The following is a 25,164-nucleotide window of genomic DNA, read 5'->3' as shown; positions in this document are numbered from 1 at the left end:
GCTCGGGGGCCACAGAAACGGACAGAGAGAAGCCGATGGCTTGCTCTGAAGCCACCCAAACAGGTGCTGAGACTGAAGCAGAGACCCAGCCCTCGACTCTACTAGTGGCTCGTGTAGTCAAGAAGGAGGAGTGGAAGCAGAGGCCAAGTCGGTCAGCGAGAGAAGCAGCAGCGCCTCCTGGGATGGGGAGAGAGGAAGAAGGAGAAGAGGCAGCCTGTTCTGCAGCAGGACAGGAGCCTGAAGCTTGTCCCGCATTGGAGGGTCTCAGCCAGGGGGCAAGAGGGAATTTGCCCCCCGCGGTTGCAGCGTGCGGCCGCCAAGAGCCAGGCAGGCCCTGACAAATCTGCTGAGAGCCACAGGCCAGCTGAGAAGAGCTGGAATGCACCAGTGCCTTCCCAGTGCCCTCCCCTGGCTGTGGTCGGGGCGTCGGGGCAGAAACAGGCACGGCGGGCAGGACTGGAGAGCTGAAATGCGGCAGCACGTTGTGCATTGAAAGGCAGGTACGTGGGTTGTGCAGGGAGAGGTGTGGGAACCCTTCCCCGGGCTTCGACAGGGTAACACGTGCCCGAGCGAGCAGGGGATTAGGCGGCGGGGGCGTTGATTCCTCCCTGTAAATCAGAAAGCACTGCTCTTTAATGCCACGGTTTCCCGTTGTGATCAGGTATAGCTAATGCTATAGTTCCACAGAAAAAGATTCCCTTTGCTAGGAATGTGAAACCTGCATTGATTTATGTATTTATTTCAACGATTGTTTTCCGCTTTACCTTGCTAGTTGTGCGTTTGGACGAAGCTCTAATGAGACGTCGGGAGGGTATTTCCACGTGGCTAATGTTTTCTTTCGCCAGAACACAATGCACGCAGAAAACTCGCTCCGTGCTGAGACTGGTAAAAGCAAAGCTCATTTGGAACTATAGTTCCCAGTTTGGCTTTTCTCTGTTCTCTTGCAGTGGTTTCTGGTTACCGACTGCCTTTAATCTGATGGTGACCGTATCAAGTGTCAGCGCCACCTTTTTGCATCAATCTCAGAACCACTTTTCCTATCCAAGTATTTCCCTGCGGTTCAACCTGGTGCGATCAGTTCTGCTCTTGAGAAGACGATGGAATTGAGGTTGTAGTCTTCCAGTTGGGCAGGCAAACCTTGTTACAAACCAGATTTGCTGCCAAATACCCCCGCGCCAGAGGTGAAAGACAGTCCCGCAGGAGGAGACGGTGGCCAAGGAGTTTCCAGAGCTGGGGAAGAGTGGCTGCGCAGCAGCGGGTCGTGAAGGGGCCGTGTTCCATATAAGCTGAGTAGCAGTGAAAAGTCACACTGTGATAGGAGCTTTTCGGAAAAGGATGGTCACGCAAGGGAAGTAACAGCCTTTTCCCTGCTGTTGGCAGCTCTTGGGCCTTCTCAGGCTGCGGGCGCTTTCCTCTGCTTGTCCTGCACCTTGCAGCTCCTGGAGAGGAGGGAGCAGGGAACCATGGGGAGTTCAAGGCTCTTCTCCAAAGCTTTGCTGCATTTCCCACCTTAGCCCTTGGAGCAGCAGGGCTGGAAAGGCTGCAGGAGATGCCTGGGGTTAGCCCTGATGCCCGGTGTCCTTCGGCAGCCGCCGCATGGACGCAGGGGCTGGGGCAGGGAGCGAGAGGGAATTTTTCCTTGCTTGCAGCGTCCGGCTACCAAGAGCAAGGCAGGTCCTCACAAATTGGAGCCGTACAGAGCCCGCCAGGAGGAGCGGAGGAAGGCCGTGGAGGTGAACAGGTTGCGGGCAACGGCCCCCGAGCAGTTCCTCTGGTAAATGTCTCCAAGCGCAGGAGGCATTTTCCTGCACTGGCACGTTCCTCCCTTGCCCGGGCAGCAGCAGCCGGGAAGGACTGTGTGTTCCTGGCAGCTGGCTGGCAGGAGAGCAGCGGGGTCCTGAGGCTGTGCCCCTGAGTCACAGCTGCCTTCCAGCCCCAGGGAGATGTCCGCAGGCAGAAGAGGGGCGGATGGGGACAGGGGTGGGTTCCTCCGGGGTTTGGCCTCTCTTCTGCCAGCTCTCGGCTGATGGGCCTGGGTCTGCAGGGCAGGGCTTGTCTTGGAGACCACAGAAGGCCTCCAAGACCAGAGCTGGTGGGCAGGAGGTCTCTGCCCTCTTCTCTGGACGTCCAGCTGAACACCTTTTGGTTTCTCCTTTAGCTTGGCGAAGAAGATGGAGCTCCGAGAGCCCCGCTAAAAAGCACGAGGCCATTACGGCGGCGCGTGGGACTCGGGCACGGCGCTGCCTCCTCTGCAGCAGCGGAGCCCTTAGCTGCATGGGGCCTTTCCATACACCGTATTCCTCCGGGAGATGCCAAATAAAGACAGCCGGGGGCCTGCTCCCGGCTGTGGTCAGCAACCTGTGCCTGCAAGGACGTTCACTGGCAGGGCTTTGGCATGGACGGGCTGTTAACGATGCCGTGCGACGGCCCATTCTTGCGCAAAAGCAACCTGCCCGCACAGTGCTGCCCATCCCCAGCACCCCTCGCACTGACCGTGCAGAGGCAGCTCGGCCCAGTCTCGCCCAGTGTGGGAGCTGAGTAGCTCAGACGGGAAGAGCGGAGATGCGGGCGTGCAAGAAGGGGAGAGGAGGGGAGGGCAGTGCCCAGCAAGGTGCAGGGAGGGCATCGGAGCTCAGAGGGATGGGCATCGAGGGTGTCTCAGCTTGCCCGGAGGGAGAGAAGGGACCCTGAGCCTCCAAGGCGGAGAAGGCAGGAGACCTGGAAGCTGCGGATGGGACTGCAGGGGATGTGCACAGCCTCACAGGCTGGTTGATGACCTCCAGAGGTCATCTTGTCCAGCCCCCCAGCTCAAGCAGGGCCACCTGCTCCAGTGCCCGGTCACCCTCCCAGTGAAAAAGGGCTTCCTGACGGTCAGAAGGATCACCTGCCGCCACCTGCTGGCAACGCTTTACCGAACGCAACCCCCAGTGCAGGAGAGCTCTAGGCGCCGCCTTTGTGGCAAGGCCAGATTGGTGGCTCATGTTCGATTTAGTGCCCACCAGGACCCCCAGGGCCTTTTCTGCAAAGCTGCTTTCCTCATGAGGCTCCTGTCAGCCCAGTTGCCCAGCCTGATCGCCAGCCCTGGGCCCGGCTGTGTGCCCGCTTTTCGGTCCAGCCCGCTCTCTCCTCCTCCAGCCAAAACAACTTTCTTGTCTTCCCCCGCCACCCAACAACTTTTGTTGACTTTACTTTTCCGTTCACCCCTTGAGGGGTTTGAGATGATAAGAGATTTCCTTGGAGTGCGCTAGATTCGACTTCTGGCTGTGGTACCTGTTCCGATAAGTTGCTACTGGCTTGGCTGTTGCGCATCGGGATGCTGAAGTGTGTACTTTGGGGGCTGAATTATGCCTTTCCTTTAGCGCTCGGGTGCTTGATTCCTTTCTTGCTGGGCGGCAAACTCCAGGCAGTGTTAAGGACTGTTTGCACTGTCTGCGTTTGCTGTGCCGGTTATCACCTTGGTTTGCTTTGCCTGGGAGAGCTCTGATAAAACCCCTGGCCTTGAGCCTGCTCCGGTATTGGGCTCCTGCAGTGCTGTCCCAGCACTCGGAGAACCTGTTCCTGGAGAAAATGAGCAGCTCCACCTTTCCCCGCTTTCTCCTCTGTGGAGAGAAGAAAGAATGGCAGCCTCTCCTCCAGGAGAGGTCTTTCTAGCCTCCTTCCATTGGCCTCTCCGTTCCCTCAATGTTCTTGGGGTAATTAGGCTGCTCCTCCTGATGGGTCTTGTGAGCCTGGTTTTCACTTTGATGAAGGTTTGGGAGGTTAAACAACCAACTGCGAATTCCCCAGAGGAATTTGCTCTAGGGCAATCGATCCCTGGGTGGCAGGGGGTATGGCAGGAGGTGGGCCTAGGTGCCAAGGGCCCTCAGCGACTCTGGCCGCTTAGGATTTCCCACCCAAAAAGGCACGTCAGCCGTCCAAAGTAATACATCATTGGAAGGAGGGGAGCATGCAGACACTGAGCAGAAGGCCTGCTGCTCGGGGGCCACAGAAACGGACAGAGAGAAGCCGATGGCTTGCTCTGAAGCCACCCAAACAGGTGCTGAGACTGAAGCAGAGACCCAGCCCTCGACTCTACTAGTGGCTCGTGTAGTCAAGAAGGAGGAGTGGAAGCAGAGGCCAAGTCGGTCAGCGAGAGAAGCAGCAGCGCCTCCTGGGATGGGGAGAGAGGAAGAAGGAGAAGAGGCAGCCTGTTCTGCAGCAGGACAGGAGCCTGAAGCTTGTCCCGCATTGGAGGGTCTCAGCCAGGGGGCAAGAGGGAATTTGCCCCCCGCGGTTGCAGCGTGCGGCCGCCAAGAGCCAGGCAGGCCCTGACAAATCTGCTGAGAGCCACAGGCCAGCTGAGAAGAGCTGGAATGCACCAGTGCCTTCCCAGTGCCCTCCCCTGGCTGTGGTCGGGGCGTCGGGGCAGAAACAGGCACGGCGGGCAGGACTGGAGAGCTGAAATGCGGCAGCACGTTGTGCATTGAAAGGCAGGTACGTGGGTTGTGCAGGGAGAGGTGTGGGAACCCTTCCCCGGGCTTCGACAGGGTAACACGTGCCCGAGCGAGCAGGGGATTAGGCGGCGGGGGCGTTGATTCCTCCCTGTAAATCAGAAAGCACTGCTCTTTAATGCCACGGTTTCCCGTTGTGATCAGGTATAGCTAATGCTATAGTTCCACAGAAAAAGATTCCCTTTGCTAGGAATGTGAAACCTGCATTGATTTATGTATTTATTTCAACGATTGTTTTCCGCTTTACCTTGCTAGTTGTGCGTTTGGACGAAGCTCTAATGAGACGTCGGGAGGGTATTTCCACGTGGCTAATGTTTTCTTTCGCCAGAACACAATGCACGCAGAAAACTCGCTCCGTGCTGAGACTGGTAAAAGCAAAGCTCATTTGGAACTATAGTTCCCAGTTTGGCTTTTCTCTGTTCTCTTGCAGTGGTTTCTGGTTACCGACTGCCTTTAATCTGATGGTGACCGTATCAAGTGTCAGCGCCACCTTTTTGCATCAATCTCAGAACCACTTTTCCTATCCAAGTATTTCCCTGCGTTTCAACCTGGTGCGATCAGTTCTGCTCTTGAGAAGACGATGGAATTGAGGTTGTAGTCTTCCAGTTGGGCAGGCAAACCTTGTTACAAACCAGATTTGCTGCCAAATACCCCCGCGCCAGAGGTGAAAGACAGTCCCGCAGGAGGAGACGGTGGCCAAGGAGTTTCCAGAGCTGGGGAAGAGTGGCTGCGCAGCAGCGGGTCGTGAAGGGGCCGTGTTCCATATAAGCTGAGTAGCAGTGAAAAGTCACACTGTGATAGGAGCTTTTCGGAAAAGGATGGTCACGCAAGGGAAGTAACAGCCTTTTCCCTGCTGTTGGCAGCTCTTGGGCCTTCTCAGGCTGCGGGCGCTTTCCTCTGCTTGTCCTGCACCTTGCAGCTCCTGGAGAGGAGGGAGCAGGGAACCATGGGGAGTTCAAGGCTCTTCTCCAAAGCTTTGCTGCATTTCCCACCTTAGCCCTTGGAGCAGCAGGGCTGGAAAGGCTGCAGGAGATGCCTGGGGTTAGCCCTGATGCCCGGTGTCCTTCGGCAGCCGCCGCATGGACGCAGGGGCTGGGGCAGGGAGCGAGAGGGAATTTTTCCTTGCTTGCAGCGTCCGGCTACCAAGAGCAAGGCAGGTCCTCACAAATTGGAGCCGTACAGAGCCCGCCAGGAGGAGCGGAGGAAGGCCGTGGAGGTGAACAGGTTGCGGGCAACGGCCCCCGAGCAGTTCCTCTGGTAAATGTCTCCAAGCGCAGGAGGCATTTTCCTGCAGTGGCACGTTCCTCCCTTGCCCGGGCAGCAGCAGCCGGGAAGGACTGTGTGTTCCTGGCAGCTGGCTGGCAGGAGAGCAGCGGGGTCCTGAGGCTGTGCCCCTGAGTCACAGCTGCCTTCCAGCCCCAGGGAGATGTCCGCAGGCAGAAGAGGGGCGGATGGGGACAGGGGTGGGTTCCTCCGGGGTTTGGCCTCTCTTCTGCCAGCTCTCGGCTGATGGGCCTGGGTCTGCAGGGCAGGGCTTGTCTTGGAGACCACAGAAGGCCTCCAAGACCAGAGCTGGTGGGCAGGAGGTCTCTGCCCTCTTCTCTGGACGTCCAGCTGAACACCTTTTGGTTTCTCCTTTAGCTTGGCGAAGAAGATGGAGCTCCGAGAGCCCCGCTAAAAAACACGAGGCCATTACGGCGGCGCGTGGGACTCGGGCACGGCGCTGCCTCCTCTGCAGCAGCGGAGCCCTTAGCTGCATGGGGCCTTTCCATACACCGTATTCCTCCGGGAGATGCCAAATAAAGACAGCCGGGGGCCTGCTCCCGGCTGTGGTCAGCAACCTGTGCCTGCAAGGACGTTCACTGGCAGGGCTTTGGCATGGACGGGCTGTTAACGATGCCGTGCGACGGCCCATTCTTGCGCAAAAGCAACCTGCCCGCACAGTGCTGCCCATCCCCAGCACCCCTCGCACTGACCGTGCAGAGGCAGCTCGGCCCAGTCTCGCCCAGTGTGGGAGCTGAGTAGCTCAGACGGGAAGAGCGGAGATGCGGGCGTGCAAGAAGGGGAGAGGAGGGGAGGGCAGTGCCCAGCAAGGTGCAGGGAGGGCATCGGAGCTCAGAGGGATGGGCATCGAGGGTGTCTCAGCTTGCCCGGAGGGAGAGAAGGGACCCTGAGCCTCCAAGGCGGAGAAGGCAGGAGACCTGGAAGCTGCGGATGGGACTGCAGGGGATGTGCACAGCCTCACAGGCTGGTTGATGACCTCCAGAGGTCATCTTGTCCAGCCCCCCAGCTCAAGCAGGGCCACCTGCTCCAGTGCCCGGTCACCCTCCCAGTGAAAAAGGGCTTCCTGACGGTCAGAAGGATCACCTGCCGCCACCTGCTGGCAACGCTTTACCGAACGCAACCCCCAGCCCAGGAGAGCTCTAGGCGCCGCCTTTGTGGCAAGGCCAGATTGGTGGCTCATGTTCGATTTAGTGCCCACCAGGACCCCCAGGGCCTTTTCTGCAAAGCTGCTTTCCTCATGAGGCTCCTGTCAGCCCAGTTGCCCAGCCTGATCGCCAGCCCTGGGCCCGGCTGTGTGCCCGCTTTTCGGTCCAGCCCGCTCTCTCCTCCTCCAGCCAAAACAACTTTCTTGTCTTCCCCCGCCACCCAACAACTTTTGTTGACTTTACTTTTCCGTTCACCCCTTGAGGGGTTTGAGATGATAAGAGATTTCCTTGGAGTGCGCTAGATTCGACTTCTGGCTGTGGTACCTGTTCCGATAAGTTGCTATTGGCTTGGCTGTTGCGCATCGGGATGCTGAAGTGTGTACTTTGGGGGCTGAATTATGCCTTTCCTTTAGCGCTCGGGTGCTTGATTCCTTTCTTGCTGGGCGGCAAACTCCAGGCAGTGTTAAGGACTGTTTGCACTGTCTGCGTTTGCTGTGCCGGTTATCACCTTGGTTTGCTTTGCCTGGGAGAGCTCTGATAAAACCCCTGGCCTTGAGCCTGCTCCGGTATTGGGCTCCTGCAGTGCTGTCCCAGCACTCGGAGAACCTGTTCCTGGAGAAAATGAGCAGCTCCACCTTTCCCCGCTTTCTCCTCTGTGGAGAGAAGAAAGAATGGCAGCCTCTCCTCCAGGAGAGGTCTTTCTAGCCTCCTTCCATTGGCCTCTCCGTTCCCTCAATGTTCTTGGGGTAATTAGGCTGCTCCTCCTGATGGGTCTTGTGAGCCTGGTTTTCACTTTGATGAAGGTTTGGGAGGTTAAACAACCAACTGCGAATTCCCCAGAGGAATTTGCTCTAGGGCAATCGATCCCTGGGTGGCAGGGGGTATGGCAGGAGGTGGGCCTAGGTGCCAAGGGCCCTCAGCGACTCTGGCCGCTTAGGATTTCCCACCCAAAAAGGCACGTCAGCCGTCCAAAGTAATACATCATTGGAAGGAGGGGAGCATGCAGACACTGAGCAGAAGGCCTGCTGCTCGGGGGCCACAGAAACGGACAGAGAGAAGCCGATGGCTTGCTCTGAAGCCACCCAAACAGGTGCTGAGACTGAAGCAGAGACCCAGCCCTCGACTCTACTAGTGGCTCGTGTAGTCAAGAAGGAGGAGTGGAAGCAGAGGCCAAGTCGGTCAGCGAGAGAAGCAGCAGCGCCTCCTGGGATGGGGAGAGAGGAAGAAGGAGAAGAGGCAGCCTGTTCTGCAGCAGGACAGGAGCCTGAAGCTTGTCCCGCATTGGAGGGTCTCAGCCAGGGGGCAAGAGGGAATTTGCCCCCCGCGGTTGCAGCGTGCGGCCGCCAAGAGCCAGGCAGGCCCTGACAAATCTGCTGAGAGCCACAGGCCAGCTGAGAAGAGCTGGAATGCACCAGTGCCTTCCCAGTGCCCTCCCCTGGCTGTGGTCGGGGCGTCGGGGCAGAAACAGGCACGGCGGGCAGGACTGGAGAGCTGAAATGCGGCAGCACGTTGTGCATTGAAAGGCAGGTACGTGGGTTGTGCAGGGAGAGGTGTGGGAACCCTTCCCCGGGCTTCGACAGGGTAACACGTGCCCGAGCGAGCAGGGGATTAGGCGGCGGGGGCGTTGATTCCTCCCTGTAAATCAGAAAGCACTGCTCTTTAATGCCACGGTTTCCCGTTGTGATCAGGTATAGCTAATGCTATAGTTCCACAGAAAAAGATTCCCTTTGCTAGGAATGTGAAACCTGCATTGATTTATGTATTTATTTCAACGATTGTTTTCCGCTTTACCTTGCTAGTTGTGCGTTTGGACGAAGCTCTAATGAGACGTCGGGAGGGTATTTCCACGTGGCTAATGTTTTCTTTCGCCAGAACACAATGCACGCAGAAAACTCGCTCCGTGCTGAGACTGGTAAAAGCAAAGCTCATTTGGAACTATAGTTCCCAGTTTGGCTTTTCTCTGTTCTCTTGCAGTGGTTTCTGGTTACCGACTGCCTTTAATCTGATGGTGACCGTATCAAGTGTCAGCGCCACCTTTTTGCATCAATCTCAGAACCACTTTTCCTATCCAAGTATTTCCCTGCGGTTCAACCTGGTGCGATCAGTTCTGCTCTTGAGAAGACGATGGAATTGAGGTTGTAGTCTTCCAGTTGGGCAGGCAAACCTTGTTACAAACCAGATTTGCTGCCAAATACCCCCGCGCCAGAGGTGAAAGACAGTCCCGCAGGAGGAGACGGTGGCCAAGGAGTTTCCAGAGCTGGGGAAGAGTGGCTGCGCAGCAGCGGGTCGTGAAGGGGCCGTGTTCCATATAAGCTGAGTAGCAGTGAAAAGTCACACTGTGATAGGAGCTTTTCGGAAAAGGATGGTCACGCAAGGGAAGTAACAGCCTTTTCCCTGCTGTTGGCAGCTCTTGGGCCTTCTCAGGCTGCGGGCGCTTTCCTCTGCTTGTCCTGCACCTTGCAGCTCCTGGAGAGGAGGGAGCAGGGAACCATGGGGAGTTCAAGGCTCTTCTCCAAAGCTTTGCTGCATTTCCCACCTTAGCCCTTGGAGCAGCAGGGCTGGAAAGGCTGCAGGAGATGCCTGGGGTTAGCCCTGATGCCCGGTGTCCTTCGGCAGCCGCCGCATGGACGCAGGGGCTGGGGCAGGGAGCGAGAGGGAATTTTTCCTTGCTTGCAGCGTCCGGCTACCAAGAGCAAGGCAGGTCCTCACAAATTGGAGCCGTACAGAGCCCGCCAGGAGGAGCGGAGGAAGGCCGTGGAGGTGAACAGGTTGCGGGCAACGGCCCCCGAGCAGTTCCTCTGGTAAATGTCTCCAAGCGCAGGAGGCATTTTCCTGCACTGGCACGTTCCTCCCTTGCCCGGGCAGCAGCAGCCGGGAAGGACTGTGTGTTCCTGGCAGCTGGCTGGCAGGAGAGCAGCGGGGTCCTGAGGCTGTGCCCCTGAGTCACAGCTGCCTTCCAGCCCCAGGGAGATGTCCGCAGGCAGAAGAGGGGCGGATGGGGACAGGGGTGGGTTCCTCCGGGGTTTCGCCTCTCTTCTGCCAGCTCTCGGCTGATGGGCCTGGGTCTGCAGGGCAGGGCTTGTCTTGGAGACCACAGAAGGCCTCCAAGACCAGAGCTGGTGGGCAGGAGGTCTCTGCCCTCTTCTCTGGACGTCCAGCTGAACACCTTTTGGTTTCTCCTTTAGCTTGGCGAAGAAGATGGAGCTCCGAGAGCCCCGCTAAAAAGCACGAGGCCATTACGGCGGCGCGTGGGACTCGGGCACGGCGCTGCCTCCTCTGCAGCAGCGGAGCCCTTAGCTGCATGGGGCCTTTCCATACACCGTATTCCTCCGGGAGATGCCAAATAAAGACAGCCGGGGGCCTGCTCCCGGCTGTGGTCAGCAACCTGTGCCTGCAAGGACGTTCACTGGCAGGGCTTTGGCATGGACGGGCTGTTAACGATGCCGTGCGACGGCCCATTCTTGCGCAAAAGCAACCTGCCCGCACAGTGCTGCCCATCCCCAGCACCCCTCGCACTGACCGTGCAGAGGCAGCTCGGCCCAGTCTCGCCCAGTGTGGGAGCTGAGTAGCTCAGACGGGAAGAGCGGAGATGCGGGCGTGCAAGAAGGGGAGAGGAGGGGAGGGCAGTGCCCAGCAAGGTGCAGGGAGGGCATCGGAGCTCAGAGGGATGGGCATCGAGGGTGTCTCAGCTTGCCCGGAGGGAGAGAAGGGACCCTGAGCCTCCAAGGCGGAGAAGGCAGGAGACCTGGAAGCTGCGGATGGGACTGCAGGGGATGTGCACAGCCTCACAGGCTGGTTGATGACCTCCAGAGGTCATCTTGTCCAGCCCCCCAGCTCAAGCAGGGCCACCTGCTCCAGTGCCCGGTCACCCTCCCAGTGAAAAAGGGCTTCCTGACGGTCAGAAGGATCACCTGCCGCCACCTGCTGGCAACGCTTTACCGAACGCAACCCCCAGTGCAGGAGAGCTCTAGGCGCCGCCTTTGTGGCAAGGCCAGATTGGTGGCTCATGTTCGATTTAGTGCCCACCAGGACCCCCAGGGCCTTTTCTGCAAAGCTGCTTTCCTCATGAGGCTCCTGTCAGCCCAGTTGCCCAGCCTGATCGCCAGCCCTGGGCCCGGCTGTGTGCCCGCTTTTCGGTCCAGCCCGCTCTCTCCTCCTCCAGCCAAAACAACTTTCTTGTCTTCCCCCGCCACCCAACAACTTTTGTTGACTTTACTTTTCCGTTCACCCCTTGAGGGGTTTGAGATGATAAGAGATTTCCTTGGAGTGCGCTAGATTCGACTTCTGGCTGTGGTACCTGTTCCGATAAGTTGCTACTGGCTTGGCTGTTGCGCATCGGGATGCTGAAGTGTGTACTTTGGGGGCTGAATTATGCCTTTCCTTTAGCGCTCGGGTGCTTGATTCCTTTCTTGCTGGGCGGCAAACTCCAGGCAGTGTTAAGGACTGTTTGCACTGTCTGCGTTTGCTGTGCCGGTTATCACCTTGGTTTGCTTTGCCTGGGAGAGCTCTGATAAAACCCCTGGCCTTGAGCCTGCTCCGGTATTGGGCTCCTGCAGTGCTGTCCCAGCACTCGGAGAACCTGTTCCTGGAGAAAATGAGCAGCTCCACCTTTCCCCGCTTTCTCCTCTGTGGAGAGAAGAAAGAATGGCAGCCTCTCCTCCAGGAGAGGTCTTTCTAGCCTCCTTCCATTGGCCTCTCCGTTCCCTCAATGTTCTTGGGGTAATTAGGCTGCTCCTCCTGATGGGTCTTGTGAGCCTGGTTTTCACTTTGATGAAGGTTTGGGAGGTTAAACAACCAACTGCGAATTCCCCAGAGGAATTTGCTCTAGGGCAATCGATCCCTGGGTGGCAGGGGGTATGGCAGGAGGTGGGCCTAGGTGCCAAGGGCCCTCAGCGACTCTGGCCGCTTAGGATTTCCCACCCAAAAAGGCACGTCAGCCGTCCAAAGTAATACATCATTGGAAGGAGGGGAGCATGCAGACACTGAGCAGAAGGCCTGCTGCTCGGGGGCCACAGAAACGGACAGAGAGAAGCCGATGGCTTGCTCTGAAGCCACCCAAACAGGTGCTGAGACTGAAGCAGAGACCCAGCCCTCGACTCTACTAGTGGCTCGTGTAGTCAAGAAGGAGGAGTGGAAGCAGAGGCCAAGTCGGTCAGCGAGAGAAGCAGCAGCGCCTCCTGGGATGGGGAGAGAGGAAGAAGGAGAAGAGGCAGCCTGTTCTGCAGCAGGACAGGAGCCTGAAGCTTGTCCCGCATTGGAGGGTCTCAGCCAGGGGGCAAGAGGGAATTTGCCCCCCGCGGTTGCAGCGTGCGGCCGCCAAGAGCCAGGCAGGCCCTGACAAATCTGCTGAGAGCCACAGGCCAGCTGAGAAGAGCTGGAATGCACCAGTGCCTTCCCAGTGCCCTCCCCTGGCTGTGGTCGGGGCGTCGGGGCAGAAACAGGCACGGCGGGCAGGACTGGAGAGCTGAAATGCGGCAGCACGTTGTGCATTGAAAGGCAGGTACGTGGGTTGTGCAGGGAGAGGTGTGGGAACCCTTCCCCGGGCTTCGACAGGGTAACACGTGCCCGAGCGAGCAGGGGATTAGGCGGCGGGGGCGTTGATTCCTCCCTGTAAATCAGAAAGCACTGCTCTTTAATGCCACGGTTTCCCGTTGTGATCAGGTATAGCTAATGCTATAGTTCCACAGAAAAAGATTCCCTTTGCTAGGAATGTGAAACCTGCATTGATTTATGTATTTATTTCAACGATTGTTTTCCGCTTTACCTTGCTAGTTGTGCGTTTGGACGAAGCTCTAATGAGACGTCGGGAGGGTATTTCCACGTGGCTAATGTTTTCTTTCGCCAGAACACAATGCACGCAGAAAACTCGCTCCGTGCTGAGACTGGTAAAAGCAAAGCTCATTTGGAACTATAGTTCCCAGTTTGGCTTTTCTCTGTTCTCTTGCAGTGGTTTCTGGTTACCGACTGCCTTTAATCTGATGGTGACCGTATCAAGTGTCAGCGCCACCTTTTTGCATCAATCTCAGAACCACTTTTCCTATCCAAGTATTTCCCTGCGTTTCAACCTGGTGCGATCAGTTCTGCTCTTGAGAAGACGATGGAATTGAGGTTGTAGTCTTCCAGTTGGGCAGGCAAACCTTGTTACAAACCAGATTTGCTGCCAAATACCCCCGCGCCAGAGGTGAAAGACAGTCCCGCAGGAGGAGACGGTGGCCAAGGAGTTTCCAGAGCTGGGGAAGAGTGGCTGCGCAGCAGCGGGTCGTGAAGGGGCCGTGTTCCATATAAGCTGAGTAGCAGTGAAAAGTCACACTGTGATAGGAGCTTTTCGGAAAAGGATGGTCACGCAAGGGAAGTAACAGCCTTTTCCCTGCTGTTGGCAGCTCTTGGGCCTTCTCAGGCTGCGGGCGCTTTCCTCTGCTTGTCCTGCACCTTGCAGCTCCTGGAGAGGAGGGAGCAGGGAACCATGGGGAGTTCAAGGCTCTTCTCCAAAGCTTTGCTGCATTTCCCACCTTAGCCCTTGGAGCAGCAGGGCTGGAAAGGCTGCAGGAGATGCCTGGGGTTAGCCCTGATGCCCGGTGTCCTTCGGCAGCCGCCGCATGGACGCAGGGGCTGGGGCAGGGAGCGAGAGGGAATTTTTCCTTGCTTGCAGCGTCCGGCTACCAAGAGCAAGGCAGGTCCTCACAAATTGGAGCCGTACAGAGCCCGCCAGGAGGAGCGGAGGAAGGCCGTGGAGGTGAACAGGTTGCGGGCAACGGCCCCCGAGCAGTTCCTCTGGTAAATGTCTCCAAGCGCAGGAGGCATTTTCCTGCAGTGGCACGTTCCTCCCTTGCCCGGGCAGCAGCAGCCGGGAAGGACTGTGTGTTCCTGGCAGCTGGCTGGCAGGAGAGCAGCGGGGTCCTGAGGCTGTGCCCCTGAGTCACAGCTGCCTTCCAGCCCCAGGGAGATGTCCGCAGGCAGAAGAGGGGCGGATGGGGACAGGGGTGGGTTCCTCCGGGGTTTGGCCTCTCTTCTGCCAGCTCTCGGCTGATGGGCCTGGGTCTGCAGGGCAGGGCTTGTCTTGGAGACCACAGAAGGCCTCCAAGACCAGAGCTGGTGGGCAGGAGGTCTCTGCCCTCTTCTCTGGACGTCCAGCTGAACACCTTTTGGTTTCTCCTTTAGCTTGGCGAAGAAGATGGAGCTCCGAGAGCCCCGCTAAAAAGCACGAGGCCATTACGGCGGCGCGTGGGACTCGGGCACGGCGCTGCCTCCTCTGCAGCAGCGGAGCCCTTAGCTGCATGGGGCCTTTCCATACACCGTATTCCTCCGGGAGATGCCAAATAAAGACAGCCGGGGGCCTGCTCCCGGCTGTGGTCAGCAACCTGTGCCTGCAAGGACGTTCACTGGCAGGGCTTTGGCATGGACGGGCTGTTAACGATGCCGTGCGACGGCCCATTCTTGCGCAAAAGCAACCTGCCCGCACAGTGCTGCCCATCCCCAGCACCCCTCGCACTGACCGTGCAGAGGCAGCTCGGCCCAGTCTCGCCCAGTGTGGGAGCTGAGTAGCTCAGACGGGAAGAGCGGAGATGCGGGCGTGCAAGAAGGGGAGAGGAGGGGAGGGCAGTGCCCAGCAAGGTGCAGGGAGGGCATCGGAGCTCAGAGGGATGGGCATCGAGGGTGTCTCAGCTTGCCCGGAGGGAGAGAAGGGACCCTGAGCCTCCAAGGCGGAGAAGGCAGGAGACCTGGAAGCTGCGGATGGGACTGCAGGGGATGTGCACAGCCTCACAGGCTGGTTGATGACCTCCAGAGGTCATCTTGTCCAGCCCCCCAGCTCAAGCAGGGCCACCTGCTCCAGTGCCCGGTCACCCTCCCAGTGAAAAAGGGCTTCCTGACGGTCAGAAGGATCACCTGCCGCCACCTGCTGGCAACGCTTTACCGAACGCAACCCCCAGCCCAGGAGAGCTCTAGGCGCCGCCTTTGTGGCAAGGCCAGATTGGTGGCTCATGTTCGATTTAGTGCCCACCAGGACCCCCAGGGCCTTTTCTGCAAAGCTGCTTTCCTCATGAGGCTCCTGTCAGCCCAGTTGCCCAGCCTGATCGCCAGCCCTGGGCCCGGCTGTGTGCCCGCTTTTCGGTCCAGCCCGCTCTCTCCTCCTCCAGCCAAAACAACTTTCTTGTCTTCCCCCGCCACCCAACAACTTTTGTTGACTTTACTTTTCCGTTCACCCCTTGAGGGGTTTGAGATGATAAGAGATTTCCTTGGAGTGCGCTAGATTCGACTTCTGGCTGTGGTACCTGTTCCGATAAGTTGCTACTGGCTTGGCTGTTGCGCATCGGGATGCTGAAGTGTGTACTTTGGGGGCTGAATTATGCCTTTCCTTTAGCGCTCGGGTGCTTGATTCCTTTCTTGCTGGGCGGCAAACTCCAGGCAGTGTTAAGGACTGTTTGCACTGTCTGCGTTTGCTGTGCCGGTTATCACCTTGGTTTGCTTTGCCTGGGAGAGCTCTGATAAAACCCCTGGCCTTGAGCCTGCTCCGGTATTGGGCTCCTGCAGTGCTGTCCCAGCACTCGGAGAACCTGTTCCTGGAGAAAATGAGCAGCTCCACCTTTCCCCGCTTTCTCCTCTGTGGAGAGAAGAAAGAATGGCAGCCTCTCCTCCAGGAGAGGTCTTTCTAGCCTCCTTCCATTGGCCTCTCCGTTCCCTCAATGTTCTTGGGGTAATTAGGCTGCTCCTCCTGATGGGTCTTGTGAGCCTGGTTTTCACTTTGATGAAGGTTTGGGAGGTTAAACAACCAACTGCGAATTCCCCAGAGGAATTTGCTCTAGGGCAATCGATCCCTGGGTGGCAGGGGGTATGGCAGGAGGTGGGCCTAGGTGCCAAGGGCCCTCAGCGACTCTGGCCGCTTAGGATTTCCCACCCAAAAAGGCACGTCAGCCGTCCAAAGTAATACATCATTGGAAGGAGGGGAGCATGCAGACACTGAGCAGAAGGCCTGCTGCTCGGGGGCCACAGAAACGGACAGAGAGAAGCCGATGGCTTGCTCTGAAGCCACCCAAACAGGTGCTGAGACTGAAGCAGAGACCCAGCCCTCGACTCTACTAGTGGCTCGTGTAGTCAAGAAGGAGGAGTGGAAGCAGAGGCCAAGTCGGTCAGCGAGAGAAGCAGCAGCGCCTCCTGGGATGGGGAGAGAGGAAGAAGGAGAAGAGGCAGCCTGTTCTGCAGCAGGACAGGAGCCTGAAGCTTGTCCCGCATTGGAGGGTCTCAGCCAGGGGGCAAGAGGGAATTTGCCCCCCGCGGTTGCAGCGTGCGGCCGCCAAGAGCCAGGCAGGCCCTGACAAATCTGCTGAGAGCCACAGGCCAGCTGAGAAGAGCTGGAATGCACCAGTGCCTTCCCAGTGCCCTCCCCTGGCTGTGGTCGGGGCGTCGGGGCAGAAACAGGCACGGCGGGCAGGACTGGAGAGCTGAAATGCGGCAGCACGTTGTGCATTGAAAGGCAGGTACGTGGGTTGTGCAGGGAGAGGTGTGGGAACCCTTCCCCGGGCTTCGACAGGGTAACACGTGCCCGAGCGAGCAGGGGATTAGGCGGCGGGGGCGTTGATTCCTCCCTGTAAATCAGAAAGCACTGCTCTTTAATGCCACGGTTTCCCGTTGTGATCAGGTATAGCTAATGCTATAGTTCCACAGAAAAAGATTCCCTTTGCTAGGAATGTGAAACCTGCATTGATTTATGTATTTATTTCAACGATTGTTTTCCGCTTTACCTTGCTAGTTGTGCGTTTGGACGAAGCTCTAATGAGACGTCGGGAGGGTATTTCCACGTGGCTAATGTTTTCTTTCGCCAGAACACAATGCACGCAGAAAACTCGCTCCGTGCTGAGACTGGTAAAAGCAAAGCTCATTTGGAACTATAGTTCCCAGTTTGGCTTTTCTCTGTTCTCTTGCAGTGGTTTCTGGTTACCGACTGCCTTTAATCTGATGGTGACCGTATCAAGTGTCAGCGCCACCTTTTTGCATCAATCTCAGAACCACTTTTCCTATCCAAGTATTTCCCTGCGGTTCAACCTGGTGCGATCAGTTCTGCTCTTGAGAAGACGATGGAATTGAGGTTGTAGTCTTCCAGTTGGGCAGGCAAACCTTGTTACAAACCAGATTTGCTGCCAAATACCCCCGCGCCAGAGGTGAAAGACAGTCCCGCAGGAGGAGACGGTGGCCAAGGAGTTTCCAGAGCTGGGGAAGAGTGGCTGCGCAGCAGCGGGTCGTGAAGGGGCCGTGTTCCATATAAGCTGAGTAGCAGTGAAAAGTCACACTGTGATAGGAGCTTTTCGGAAAAGGATGGTCACGCAAGGGAAGTAACAGCCTTTTCCCTGCTGTTGGCAGCTCTTGGGCCTTCTCAGGCTGCGGGCGCTTTCCTCTGCTTGTCCTGCACCTTGCAGCTCCTGGAGAGGAGGGAGCAGGGAACCATGGGGAGTTCAAGGCTCTTCTCCAAAGCTTTGCTGCATTTCCCACCTTAGCCCTTGGAGCAGCAGGGCTGGAAAGGCTGCAGGAGATGCCTGGGGTTAGCCCTGATGCCCGGTGTCCTTCGGCAGCCGCCGCATGGACGCAGGGGCTGGGGCAGGGAGCGAGAGGGAATTTTGCCTTGCTTGCAGCGTCCGGCTACCAAGAGCAAGGCAGGTCCTCACAAATTGGAGCCGTACAGAGCCCGCCAGGAGGAGCGGAGGAAGGCCGTGGAGGTGAACAGGTTGCGGGCAACGGCCCCCGAGCAGTTCCTCTGGTAAATGTCTCCAAGCGCAGGAGGCATTTTCCTGCACTGGCACGTTCCTCCCTTGCCCGGGCAGCAGCAGCCGGGAAGGACTGTGTGTTCCTGGCAGCTGGCTGGCAGGAGAGCAGCGGGGTCCTGAGGCTGTGCCCCTGAGTCACAGCTGCCTTCCAGCCCCAGGGAGATGTCCGCAGGCAGAAGAGGGGCGGATGGGGACAGGGGTGGGTTCCTCCGGGGTTTGGCCTCTCTTCTGCCAGCTCTCGGCTGATGGGCCTGGGTCTGCAGGGCAGGGCTTGTCTTGGAGACCACAGAAGGCCTCCAAGACCAGAGCTGGTGGGCAGGAGGTCTCTGCCCTCTTCTCTGGACGTCCAGCTGAACACCTTTTGGTTTCTCCTTTAGCTTGGCGAAGAAGATGGAGCTCCGAGAGCCCCGCTAAAAAACACGAGGCCATTACGGCGGCGCGTGGGACTCGGGCACGGCGCTGCCTCCTCTGCAGCAGCGGAGCCCTTAGCTGCATGGGGCCTTTCCATACACCGTATTCCTCCGGGAGATGCCAAATAAAGACAGCCGGGGGCCTGCTCCCGGCTGTGGTCAGCAACCTGTGCCTGCAAGGACGTTCACTGGCAGGGCTTTGGCATGGACGGGCTGTTAACGATGCCGTGCGACGGCCCATTCTTGCGCAAAAGCAACCTGCCCGCACAGTGCTGCCCATCCCCAGCACCCCTCGCACTGACCGTGCAGAGGCAGCTCGGCCCAGTCTCGCCCAGTGTGGGAGCTGAGTAGCTCAGACGGGAAGAGCGGAGATGCGGGCGTGCAAGAAGGGGAGAGGAGGGGAGGGCAGTGCCCAGCAAGGTGCAGGGAGGGCATCGGAGCTCAGAGGGATGGGCATCGAGGGTGTCTCAGCTTGCCCGGAGGGAGAGAAGGGACCCTGAGCCTCCAAGGCGGAGAAGGCAGGAGACCTGGAAGCTGCGGATGGGCCTGCAGGGGATGTGCACAGCCTCACAGGCTGGTTGATGACCTCCAGAGGTCATCTTGTCCAGCCCCCCAGCTCAAGCAGGGCCACCTGCTCCAGTGCCCGGTCACCCTCCCAGTGAAAAAGGGCTTCCTGACGGTCAGAAGGATCACCTGCCGCCACCTGCTGGCAACGCTTTACCGAACGCAACCCCCAGCCCAGGAGAGCTCTAGGCGCCGCCTTTGTGGCAAGGCCAGATTGGTGGCTCATGTTCGATTTAGTGCCCACCAGGACCCCCAGGGCCTTTTCTGCAAAGCTGCTTTCCTCATGAGGCTCCTGTCAGCCCAGTTGCCCAGCCTGATCGCCAGCCCTGGGCCCGGCTGTGTGCCCGCTTTTCGGTCCAGCCCGCTCTCTCCTCCTCCAGCCAAAACAACTTTCTTGTCTTCCCCCGCCACCCAACAACTTTTGTTGACTTTACTTTTCCGTTCACCCCTTGAGGGGTTTGAGATGATAAGAGATTTCCTTGGAGTGCGCTAGATTCGACTTCTGGCTGTGGTACCTGTTCCGATAAGTTGCTACTGGCTTGGCTGTTGCGCATCGGGATGCTGAAGTGTGTACTTTGGGGGCTGAATTATGCCTTTCCTTTAGCGCTCGGGTGCTTGATTCCTTTCTTGCTGGGCGGCAAACTCCAGGCAGTGTTAAGGACTGTTTGCACTGTCTGCGTTTGCTGTGCCGGTTATCACCTTGGTTTGCTTTGCCTGGGAGAGCTCTGATAAAACCCCTGGCCTTGAGCCTGCTCCGGTATTGGGCTCCTGCAGTGCTGTCCCAGCACTCGGAGAACCTGTTCCTGGAGAAAATGAGCAGCTCCACCTTTCCCCGCTTTCTCCTCTGTGGAGAGAAGAAAGAATGGCAGCCTCTCCTCCAGGAGAGGTCTTTCTAGCCTCCTTCCATTGGCCTCTCCGTTCCCTCAATGTTCTTGGGGTAATTAGGCTGCTCCTCCTGATGGGTCTTGTGAGCCTGGTTTTCACTTTGATGAAGGTTTGGGAGGTTAAACAACCAACTGCGAATTCCCCAGAGGAATTTGCTCTAGGGCAATCGATCCCTGGGTGGCAGGGGGTATGGCAGGAGGTGGGCCTAGGTGCCAAGGGCCCTCAGCGACTCTGGCCGCTTAGGATTTCCCACCCAAAAAGGCACGTCAGCCGTCCAAAGTAATACATCATTGGAAGGAGGGGAGCATGCAGACACTGAGCAGAAGGCCTGCTGCTCGGGGGCCACAGAAACGGACAGAGAGAAGCCGATGGCTTGCTCTGAAGCCACCCAAACAGGTGCTGAGACTGAAGCAGAGACCCAGCCCTCGACTCTACTAGTGGCTCGTGTAGTCAAGAAGGAGGAGTGGAAGCAGAGGCCAAGTCGGTCAGCGAGAGAAGCAGCAGCGCCTCCTGGGATGGGGAGAGAGGAAGAAGGAGAAGAGGCAGCCTGTTCTGCAGCAGGACAGGAGCCTGAAGCTTGTCCCGCATTGGAGGGTCTCAGCCAGGGGGCAAGAGGGAATTTGCCCCCCGCGGTTGCAGCGTGCGGCCGCCAAGAGCCAGGCAGGCCCTGACAAATCTGCTGAGAGCCACAGGCCAGCTGAGAAGAGCTGGAATGCACCAGTGCCTTCCCAGTGCCCTCCCCTGGCTGTGGTCGGGGCGTCGGGGCAGAAACAGGCACGGCGGGCAGGACTGGAGAGCTGAAATGCGGCAGCACGTTGTGCATTGAAAGGCAGGTACGTGGGTTGTGCAGGGAGAGGTGTGGGAACCCTTCCCCGGGCTTCGACAGGGTAACACGTGCCCGAGCGAGCAGGGGATTAGGCGGCGGGGGCGTTGATTCCTCCCTGTAAATCAGAAAGCACTGCTCTTTAATGCCACGGTTTCCCGTTGTGATCAGGTATAGCTAATGCTATAGTTCCACAGAAAAAGATTCCCTTTGCTAGGAATGTGAAACCTGCATTGATTTATGTATTTATTTCAACGATTGTTTTCCGCTTTACCTTGCTAGTTGTGCGTTTGGACGAAGCTCTAATGAGACGTCGGGAGGGTATTTCCACGTGGCTAATGTTTTCTTTCGCCAGAACACAATGCACGCAGAAAACTCGCTCCGTGCTGAGACCGGTAAAAGCAAAGCTCATTTGGAACTATAGTTCCCAGTTTGGCTTTTCTCTGTTCTCTTGCAGTGGTTTCTGGTTACCGACTGCCTTTAATCTGATGGTGACCGTATCAAGTGTCAGCGCCACCTTTTTGCATCAATCTCAGAACCACTTTTCCTATCCAAGTATTTCCCTGCGTTTCAACCTGGTGCGATCAGTTCTGCTCTTGAGAAGACGATGGAATTGAGGTTGTAGTCTTCCAGTTGGGCAGGCAAACCTTGTTACAAACCAGATTTGCTGCCAAATACCCCCGCGCCAGAGGTGAAAGACAGTCCCGCAGGAGGAGACGGTGGCCAAGGAGTTTCCAGAGCTGGGGAAGAGTGGCTGCGCAGCAGCGGGTCGTGAAGGGGCCGTGTTCCATATAAGCTGAGTAGCAGTGAAAAGTCACACTGTGATAGGAGCTTTTCGGAAAAGGATGGTCACGCAAGGGAAGTAACAGCCTTTTCCCTGCTGTTGGCAGCTCTTGGGCCTTCTCAGGCTGCGGGCGCTTTCCTCTGCTTGTCCTGCACCTTGCAGCTCCTGGAGAGGAGGGAGCAGGGAACCATGGGGAGTTCAAGGCTCTTCTCCAAAGCTTTGCTGCATTTCCCACCTTAGCCCTTGGAGCAGCAGGGCTGGAAAGGCTGCAGGAGATGCCTGGGGTTAGCCCTGATGCCCGGTGTCCTTCGGCAGCCGCCGCATGGACGCAGGGGCTGGGGCAGGGAGCGAGAGGGAATTTTTCCTTGCTTGCAGCGTCCGGCTACCAAGAGCAAGGCAGGTCCTCACAAATTGGAGCCGTACAGAGCCCGCCAGGAGGAGCGGAGGAAGGCCGTGGAGGTGAACAGGTTGCGGGCAACGGCCCCCGAGCAGTTCCTCTGGTAAATGTCTCCAAGCGCAGGAGGCATTTTCCTGCACTGGCACGTTCCTCCCTTGCCCGGGCAGCAGCAGCCGGGAAGGACTGTGTGTTCCTGGCAGCTGGCTGGCAGGAGAGCAGCGGGGTCCTGAGGCTGTGCCCCTGAGTCACAGCTGCCTTCCAGCCCCAGGGAGATGTCCGCAGGCAGAAGAGGGGCGGATGGGGACAGGGGTGGGTTCCTCCGGGGTTTGGCCTCTCTTCTGCCAGCTCTCGGCTGATGGGCCTGGGTCTGCAGGGCAGGGCTTGTCTTGGAGACCACAGAAGGCCTCCAAGACCAGAGCTGGTGGGCAGGAGGTCTCTGCCCTCTTCTCTGGACGTCCAGCTGAACACCTTTTGGTTTCTCCTTTAGCTTGGCGAAGAAGATGGAGCTCCGAGAGCCCCGCTAAAAAGCACGAGGCCATTACGGCGGCGCGTGGGACTCGGGCACGGCGCTGCCTCCTCTGCAGCAGCGGAGCCCTTAGCTGCATGGGGCCTTTCCATACACCGTATTCCTCCGGGAGATGCCAAATAAAGACAGCCGGGGGCCTGCTCCCGGCTGTGGTCAGCAACCTGTGCCTGCAAGGACGTTCACTGGCAGGGCTTTGGCATGGACGGGCTGTTAACGATGCCGTGCGACGGCCCATTCTTGCGCAAAAGCAACCTGCCCGCACAGTGCTGCCCATCCCCAGCACCCCTCGCACTGACCGTGCAGAGGCAGCTCGGCCCAGTCTCGCCCAGTGTGGGAGCTGAGTAGCTCAGACGGGAAGAGCGGAGATGCGGGCGTGCAAGAAGGGGAGAGGAGGGGAGGGCAGTGCCCAGCAAGGTGCAGGGAGGGCATCGGAGCTCAGAGGGATGGGCATCGAGGGTGTCTCAGCTTGCCCGGAGGGAGAGAAGGGACCCTGAGCCTCCAAGGCGGAGAAGGCAGGAGACCTGGAAGCTGCGGATGGGACTGCAGGGGATGTGCACAGCCTCACAGGCTGGTTGATGACCTCCAGAGGTCATCTTGTCCAGCCCCCCAGCTCAAGCAGGGCCACCTGCTCCAGTGCCCGGTCACCCTCCCAGTGAAAAAGGGCTTCCTGACGGTCAGAAGGATCACCTGCCGCCACCTGCTGGCAACGCTTTACCGAACGCAACCCCCAGCCCAGGAGAGCTCTAGGCGCCGCCTTTGTGGCAAGGCCAGATTGGTGGCTCATGTTCGATTTAGTGCCCACCAGGACCCCCAGGGCCTTTTCTGCAAAGCTGCTTTCCTCATGAGGCTCCTGTCAGCCCAGTTGCCCAGCCTGATCGCCAGCCCTGGGCCCGGCTGTGTGCCCGCTTTTCGGTCCAGCCCGCTCTCTCCTCCTCCAGCCAAAACAACTTTCTTGTCTTCCCCCGCCACCCAACAACTTTTGTTGACTTTACTTTTCCGTTCACCCCTTGAGGGGTTTGAGATGATAAGAGATTTCCTTGGAGTGCGCTAGATTCGACTTCTGGCTGTGGTACCTGTTCCGATAAGTTGCTATTGGCTTGGCTGTTGCGCATCGGGATGCTGAAGTGTGTACTTTGGGGGCTGAATTATGCCTTTCCTTTAGCGCTCGGGTGCTTGATTCCTTTCTTGCTGGGCGGCAAACTCCAGGCAGTGTTAAGGACTGTTTGCACTGTCTGCGTTTGCTGTGCCGGTTATCACCTTGGTTTGCTTTGCCTGGGAGAGCTCTGATAAAACCCCTGGCCTTGAGCCTGCTCCGGTATTGGGCTCCTGCAGTGCTGTCCCAGCACTCGGAGAACCTGTTCCTGGAGAAAATGAGCAGCTCCACCTTTCCCCGCTTTCTCCTCTGTGGAGAGAAGAAAGAATGGCAGCCTCTCCTCCAGGAGAGGTCTTTCTAGCCTCCTTCCATTGGCCTCTCCGTTCCCTCAATGTTCTTGGGGTAATTAGGCTGCTCCTCCTGATGGGTCTTGTGAGCCTGGTTTTCACTTTGATGAAGGTTTGGGAGGTTAAACAACCAACTGCGAATTCCCCAGAGGAATTTGCTCTAGGGCAATCGATCCCTGGGTGGCAGGGGGTATGGCAGGAGGTGGGCCTAGGTGCCAAGGGCCCTCAGCGACTCTGGCCGCTTAGGATTTCCCACCCAAAAAGGCACGTCAGCCGTCCAAAGTAATACATCATTGGAAGGAGGGGAGCATGCAGACACTGAGCAGAAGGCCTGCTGCTCGGGGGCCACAGAAACGGACAGAGAGAAGCCGATGGCTTGCTCTGAAGCCACCCAAACAGGTGCTGAGACTGAAGCAGAGACCCAGCCCTCGACTCTACTAGTGGCTCGTGTAGTCAAGAAGGAGGAGTGGAAGCAGAGGCCAAGTCGGTCAGCGAGAGAAGCAGCAGCGCCTCCTGGGATGGGGAGAGAGGAAGAAGGAGAAGAGGCAGCCTGTTCTGCAGCAGGACAGGAGCCTGAAGCTTGTCCCGCATTGGAGGGTCTCAGCCAGGGGGCAAGAGGGAATTTGCCCCCCGCGGTTGCAGCGTGCGGCCGCCAAGAGCCAGGCAGGCCCTGACAAATCTGCTGAGAGCCACAGGCCAGCTGAGAAGAGCTGGAATGCACCAGTGCCTTCCCAGTGCCCTCCCCTGGCTGTGGTCGGGGCGTCGGGGCAGAAACAGGCACGGCGGGCAGGACTGGAGAGCTGAAATGCGGCAGCACGTTGTGCATTGAAAGGCAGGTACGTGGGTTGTGCAGGGAGAGGTGTGGGAACCCTTCCCCGGGCTTCGACAGGGTAACACGTGCCCGAGCGAGCAGGGGATTAGGCGGCGGGGGCGTTGATTCCTCCCTGTAAATCAGAAAGCACTGCTCTTTAATGCCACGGTTTCCCGTTGTGATCAGGTATAGCTAATGCTATAGTTCCACAGAAAAAGATTCCCTTTGCTAGGAATGTGAAACCTGCATTGATTTATGTATTTATTTCAACGATTGTTTTCCGCTTTACCTTGCTAGTTGTGCGTTTGGACGAAGCTCTAATGAGACGTCGGGAGGGTATTTCCACGTGGCTAATGTTTTCTTTCGCCAGAACACAATGCACGCAGAAAACTCGCTCCGTGCTGAGACTGGTAAAAGCAAAGCTCATTTGGAACTATAGTTCCCAGTTTGGCTTTTCTCTGTTCTCTTGCAGTGGTTTCTGGTTACCGACTGCCTTTAATCTGATGGTGACCGTATCAAGTGTCAGCGCCACCTTTTTGCATCAATCTCAGAACCACTTTTCCTATCCAAGTATTTCCCTGCGTTTCAACCTGGTGCGATCAGTTCTGCTCTTGAGAAGACGATGGAATTGAGGTTGTAGTCTTCCAGTTGGGCAGGCAAACCTTGTTACAAACCAGATTTGCTGCCAAATACCCCCGCGCCAGAGGTGAAAGACAGTCCCGCAGGAGGAGACGGTGGCCAAGGAGTTTCCAGAGCTGGGGAAGAGTGGCTGCGCAGCAGCGGGTCGTGAAGGGGCCGTGTTCCATATAAGCTGAGTAGCAGTGAAAAGTCACACTGTGATAGGAGCTTTT

Source organism: Platalea leucorodia, assembly GCF_965183815.1.
Source record: "Platalea leucorodia genome assembly, chromosome: 17".
NCBI lineage: Eukaryota > Metazoa > Chordata > Aves > Pelecaniformes > Threskiornithidae > Platalea > Platalea leucorodia.
This window is presented reverse-complemented; position numbering follows the sequence as displayed.